At 36.3% G+C, this 7,067-nt stretch overlaps 2 long non-coding RNA genes across 2 annotated transcripts; one reads left to right on the top strand and one right to left on the bottom strand.

The window, feature by feature from the left end:
• Nucleotides 1-81: 81 nt before the first annotated feature.
• LOC122757162 lies at nucleotides 82-2,115 on the bottom strand. Its single transcript, XR_006357077.1, has 2 exons — nucleotides 2,033-2,115; nucleotides 82-1,241 (listed from the first exon to the last, which is right to left on the bottom strand). It is a non-coding gene; the product is annotated as an uncharacterized LOC122757162 (long non-coding RNA).
• On the top strand, nucleotides 2,043-5,793 carry LOC26527998. The gene is made up of 3 exons (XR_001449344.3): nucleotides 2,043-2,126; nucleotides 4,556-4,731; nucleotides 4,805-5,793. It is a non-coding gene; the product is annotated as an uncharacterized LOC26527998 (long non-coding RNA).
• Nucleotides 5,794-7,067: the final 1,274 nt, after the last annotated feature.

The following is a 7,067-nucleotide window of genomic DNA, read 5'->3' as shown; positions in this document are numbered from 1 at the left end:
AATAACTAAGAACTATTTCAATTAACATAGAACAAAATAATAGTTTTCTATTTCAAAACAAAAATAAATAAATAAATAAACTTAAAAAGGAAAAGCAATTGAATTTAAGAATTGATAAATATTTAATAAGTTTTATGATAAATGGATAAACGAGCCCCGCCCTGGGCTACAGTGGACATACATACATATGAGCATTGCCAACATGCAGTGGGATAAACACAAACAAGAAATTAACATAAATTATACATATGTGAAGAAATAAACAAATTAGCGAATAAACAAACAAAATATCTTTTATTTATTTCAATTAACTTCATTGCAGGGGAATTATGCGGTGCATGCATGAGAAGCGCACAGAAGGGTTCTTCCTGAATATACAGGCCAGCTAGAAGTACAATTTACCATGAACTTTCCACAAAAGGAAATTTCGTGATTGTCTTAAATTAAACGTGCGTGACTTCATTTGGGGCAGCAACACATCTCTAGTATTTAATAATAAATAAATCAACTGTTTGTTTTTAAACAGCTGTTTTCATCACCACACCATAAAGCAATATAAAGTATATATATATATATAAAGATTGTGTTATCTGCTCAGTTGTATAATTGAGTACAAATTTGAATAGATTACTGGAGCTAATTAGCCTAGTCAGACAGAAGCTAATTAAATCTATATAATATTCGTATATATGCATATGTATAGGTGATCCTCACAGTCAACTCTCCTCACTCAACATTCCATATGCCGACGCAGAGCATTCAAATGCCTTCGAACGCACTTGACTTTATTTATTTATTTCCTGGCAATCAATTCGAAGTCTTAATGTAAATGTGAATGACTCCCTCAAGCACGTTATCGATACCGATTCCAATCACTGGCGATGTCCAAGTCACGCGCCATCGTCACGCGGCGAGCAAAACTACCGATATTTTAGCCAGGCGAACATAATTCACCAGATGCACGACGATGCTCTATCGAACAGTCGACAACAAACCAATACTCGCCCACCGCCGACAGTCCCTCACTCACACATGGAGAGAGATAATAACAGAACACAGCACACACACAAGCGCACACTTACCCACACACTCATACAGTTGCGCACATGCAGAAACGAAAATTCATGCTGAGTCAGTGCCTTCCTTTGCCTTCTGCTGCCGCTGCTTTGGTTGGTGGTTGGTCGCAGCGCTGTTTCTATACGAGAAACCAGTAGCGCATGCAAAGGGGATGTCCGCAACAGCTGACGAATGGAAATGTGTTAATGTATAAGACACAAATTATTAAATATGTTAAATATATCAAATATTTAATTCTTGTTGGCTAAAACTGCACAGCTCTTCAGTTTGCTTATATATTTTCTTGCAAAAATCAAAAATATTATTCTTCTACTACTTGCACATTCGCCAATACACAAAGTTAAAGACCCCTTTAGAAAAACTCCCGACTACGTGCCTGGCAATATCGCTTTATTGGTTGGTGAGCCGTCGCCCAGTGGAACTTCGAAAATTTTGTGTTGTCGAATTGCACAAACCGAACATCAGGCGCCCAGCAATTCTCACAGGTGCTCGCCATGATATAGTTGGATGGCAACTCTTATTGGCTGCCGTCTCAGCTGCTGCCGTTTGGCGCGTTCACCGCTTACGCGCGCACACACACACACGCAACCTCTGCCTCTGCCTCTGCCTCTGCCACTACCAGTGCTGTGTGTGTATAGAGCTGTGTTCTGTATTGTTTTTAAATGATAGCGGCCGGCCAGCTACAGCAGTCAGCTGTTACTGTTACTGTGACTGGTGCGACAGGCGCAGACCAACCAGAAATGCTTTAAAGAGGGATAAAGACCGGCCCAATGGCCAGTAATCAGCTCAACAAACTGGCCCGCATCGATACGGCTGGGCAATTGCAATACTTCGGCATGCTACTTCTGCCTTCTGCTGCTTCACTTGACCCGACCCACCACAGCTTGTTCTGCTAGTATTAGTGCCAATTCAATTTCTTTGTAATTTATTTAGTAACCATTTGTTTTCGTCTCACATAGCATGTTGTGGGTGGAGTTGACTGTCAGATCGCATTCAGCATTGTTCCATTGGCCTAAATTTGAGTTGCAGGCAATCCAAGTGCGTTCGATGTGAGTTGTTATAATTTGAAAACAAAACAGCAATAGCTTTGACATATGTATGCAAATGTATGTAAGTATGGAACGTGCTGTGTTTACTCATATGATGCATGTGTGTGTAGTATGTCATTTAAATAGAGCGGAGACCGGTAGCCGTATTCTATCGTACTTCATTATCGTGTGTGATCATCGGTAGGAGTGGAACTACATATTTTTTCAAACTTATAAATGCTTATTAAATATGTAAAAATTATTAAAAACTTTATTAATGAGCCCTGTCAACAACTTGACTAGCTGATTATAATAATTAAGCAATAATAAGCTAAAAATAAGCTAATTAGCATTAACAGATATCGATACACATGGAAACAAACATCGCGGCATTGGCATAAAGTATTAAAAATTACCACACTTATGTAAATACATTCATTCATTCATACATACATATGTACATATATAAATATGTGAACAGAGATTAGTCGGCTCAATTATTTTCATAATTAATTTACACTTTGTAAAAGAACGCCACAATTTGTTGCACGACTTTCATTAGCACTAACTTTAACTACATGCCTGCATGCATCAAGCATGGGTGCATGTGCATATTTCCCTTTGTCAATTATGTGGGTGGAGTTGAAAATCATATCGCATTGGCCATTACTGCGGGCCCCCCTTCCATCCGCACACTTGATGCGATGCTGTTGATAGGGCACACAGAGGCCTATTGGCATTTCGGTTTTTGTAATTGGCTTTTTGTCTCTGTCCCAATAAGGGCAATCGGCAAGAGGCAGAGCAGCCAAGCCAGCATAACAAGCTGCCACGTTTGCTTGCAACAAGTGGGCGCCACATTTACGCTGCACGCTACGAACCACCAAGCAACACGGCTAGCATAATGCAACGTGTGCGACGACACACACACTCGCTGTCTGTCTCATGCGAGTTGCGAGCGGATTTTTTCTGCTCTTTGTTTTCGAACAATGACGGTAAATTTGTGTAGTGCGATTTGTTGTATCGCGCGTCATTTAACAGGCACCCAGAAATTTCAGCTGCCTGCTTTCCATGCATTTTCAACGCGTTGCAGAGCAGCACAGCTAGTGTGTGCACTGCAATTGCCGTGTATGCTAGAGCGAGCTGCCACTAGTAACATGCGAGCTTGCGTGTGGTTTGTGTCCATGCTAAGCAGAGAGCTTTCAAAGCTTCCCGCACACACTTCCTAAAAATGACCTAAATTAATATTTGTATTTGCCTTCAAGTTGGGCCACACAGAGAGAGGTCACACAAATTGACAGCTGCAAATATTTAACACATTTTCAAATGGAATTCACAAAAAAAAAAAATTGAAAAAAATTTAATGCTTAAAGTGTCTTAGCACATGTGCTAAGGTCGTCCGGCAAATATACAAGAGTACCAGCTCGCTACCTCTCACTCTGTCCTGTACCTCTCTCTCTCTATTCGTCTTGCTCGCCAATCAGAAGCGCCTGTTGCCGAGGGCAGCTCCAATTGGACTCGTGCTTAGATTAATTATCTCTTAATTAAAAGTTACGTAAGCGCCAAAAACGAGCTCATGGAAATACTTAGCTTACATTTTTGATGTATGTGACGGGATCTAATTAATCTAATTCAAATCTGATTGAATTTTTAGTAAGTGTGAGATTTAAGTCCGGTTAAAAACTTTGGATTTTAAACTAAATTTAGACTTCGAAAACATATAGAACTGAACTTATTTAAAATTTGTCGTAAAGTAAAAATTTTAAAAATAAGTGTGGTATATCTGGACGGGAATCACTTTGAAAGGCAGATTATAGTCATCCATGAATAAATGAAAACAAATTTTTTTCGAAATATTTGTTGCACACTGATAATAAAACCCGCATTAGTTATATACAAGTTTACCCAGAATGATACGCGGAATTAGAAAGAAGGGCATAAAAATAGAAAAATTAACATAAGAGAATAAATAAACAAAATTTTGACGTTTGATTTTTTTGCAAATTTAGATTCTTATATTTTTAATGATCAACAATCTAAAAAGGTTTTCAAACGGAACAAAAAATGTGAGCGAGTTTACTAAATACAAAATTCACCCACCTCTCTAATTTCAATGTATTTATTATATATTAAAAGATATATTTTTTGAATTAAGAAATTTAATATTATTTTTTAAAGAAATATATAAATAAATATGAAAACAAATATGCATTTATATATGTACATATATTTTATATATATATTTTATACATATGTATATATATGAATATTTATTTTTATATTTATTTATATATTTCTTTAAAAATGCTTCTATATTTTAAGAAATTACATATACATATATAAATGTATACATATTTTTTTTATATAATTAATAATATATATGTATTTATATTTTGATGGATTTATAAGTGATATATACTTATATATAAATATTATTTTTATTATGTTTCTAGAACTCCCAATTTTTCTGACCACCCTCTGGATTATTGAGCTGGCCAAAGCACATATCATTAATCAGTTAAGCGTGCAATTGAGGTGAACCAAATTTGCATCATTCAATGGCAAAGTCTTCATTGAGAAGTGAAGAGCGAAGATCCATTAGAGATAGATGATATATAGATGTACATAAGTATGTATATAAATCTCTTAATTGTAACTTAGTTTATTCAAGAAACTAATTCAAATATTTTGGTTGGTGCCAGTCACATACAGCTCCTCACCTGCCCACACCTACCCCGCACTCCCTCACCTGGCCAAAAAAAAAAAATAAACCTAGTTTATTGTTCTGTCACGCGCTCGGACAGCGGACAGCGGACAGCGGATAGCGGCCAACGTCATCAAGTGGTCTTCTTCTTGTTGTTGTTGTTTCTCTTGTAGTTTTTAGTTTTTAGCTTTACATTCACTTTTTTTCGCATCCGCATCCACTGCTGCTACCGAACCGGACGGGCCTCAAGAAGTGCTCTTCACGGCGCTTTCGGTACTAGCTCTGGTACTGGGTACGAAAAATACACATATTTGTTGTTGTTGTTGCTGTTGTCGTCGCTGCTCCAAGGTTGAGGCAAACTGGTATCATCAACAACAGCAACAACAACGACGAGCAGCAATCAGAGCTGTGAAGATGAGCAGCAGCAGCAGCAGCAGCAGCAGCAGCAGTCGGCTGTCCAAGACATAATCGCAATATAGCAACAATCTGAGTTGCTATCGCAGTCGGCGTCGCAGTCAACGCCGACGTCGGCACGAGTCTCTATGCATTAATTACTGACCATAACCATAACCATAACCGTATAGCCATATAGCCATATCCATATCCATTTCGGCCATAGTGAAGCAGCCTCTTAACAAATTAGAAGCCTTTCGCTTGGCTTAAAAGAAACCTCATTGTCTTAGCGCTTAGGTTTTAGCCTTGAGCTGCTGCCAGATCGGCCAGATAAGAGGCTCCACAGATAACGCAATAAATGCACTTAACGAAATTCTAGAGAGATCCTCAAATTAATTACTTCATAAGATCTTGCTTTTATAGTATATATAAGTATATAATTCATTAGATACTAATTTATATATGTACATAGTGAACTATACAATAGTTCATTGTTGATCGCGTGAATTAGCTGTTCATATAATAGATCATAATAAACTAATTGATCACTGATCAGTATATCTGTTTATGCTGATCGACCATAGAGTCATTAAATAGATATTTGACTTAAATTGAAACTGTTTGGAATGACATATATCTATATGGGAAATATATTTAAATTTAAGATATCGAGTTTTTTCTGATATCCAGGCACACGGATTGATAAATATATCTAGATCAAATCAATCGATTATTTCCATATATATATATTTATATTAATATATATATTTTGTTTTTATGGAGTTTGCCACGCCTACTTCTGTCTGTCACATACGCGGAATAATAACTACGGAGAGCCGTGCAATCAGGCGCAACCGACTAATAACTTAATAATAGTCGCTTAGGCTTTGAAACTTTGGAGTAAATTTTAAACATTTTCGCAACTACCATATCATATAATATGAGTCTATCTGTGGAGGGCTTCAAAAGTGACTAAATTACAGAATATGAAAAAAAAAAAAAAAAAAAAAAAAAAATAAAAAATAAAAATTCTCAAACTGGGGAAATAATATTTTTTTGTTTAATAAGTCAAAGTAAAAATAATAAAGGCAACGGTAGCTCACTCGGCAATTCTCTAACTGTCTAACTGTACAACTATAGAATAAAACGATTTTCTTTCGATTTAACACATTCCCTAATTGATTTAAATGCATCTATATAATTATAATCAGTGCTTGTTTATGGTTTATCATCTTTAATACTCTAATAGTAATCTCAACAAGTTTCGAACTTCACAGTGGGTCAAAATATATAGTATTCTCTGAAGTACACTCAGACTTCAAGATAAAGTTCAAGTTCAAGTTTAATAGGACAGCAACATGAATATTTTACGATGTGAACGTATATTTCTGATATAGAGTAATTGCCCTGCTTGACCATCCACTTCTTGTCCATCCTCTTTTTCCTTCACATTCTTTGCCATATTTCCCTCCTCTTCCTGTCTCCTTCTTCTTTTGTCTCTTTCTTTCTGGGTTCCTCGAATCTTTAGTAATGCTAATTTTCCATTAAGTTAAAAATTAAAAAAAAAAAAGTTAAAAAACGATTTCAGATAATTTTCTACAGGTGTAAGATGCGTATATCGGCTGACATATCTTAAGATTTCAGTGTAAGGCGATGTTAATAATAATAAAAATCACATATAAATGATAATGACAATGACTATAATGCCAAGGTACTTGGCACTTCTTCAAATTGAAAAATGTTTTTTTTTTTCCATTACATTTTAAAACAAGTAAGAAAGCTCTAGTCGAGACTGCTCGACTACGAGATCCCCTGAACCCTTGGAGCAATAGATATTTCAATACTTTTTCGCGACTTTCAGCTTACAC

This window comes from Drosophila mojavensis, unplaced genomic scaffold, assembly GCF_018153725.1.
Source record: "Drosophila mojavensis isolate 15081-1352.22 unplaced genomic scaffold, ASM1815372v1 contig_36, whole genome shotgun sequence".
In the NCBI taxonomy this organism is placed as follows: Eukaryota; Metazoa; Arthropoda; class Insecta; order Diptera; family Drosophilidae; genus Drosophila; species Drosophila mojavensis.
Note: the sequence above shows the minus strand (reverse complement) of the source record. Positions and strands in the feature narration are given on the sequence as shown.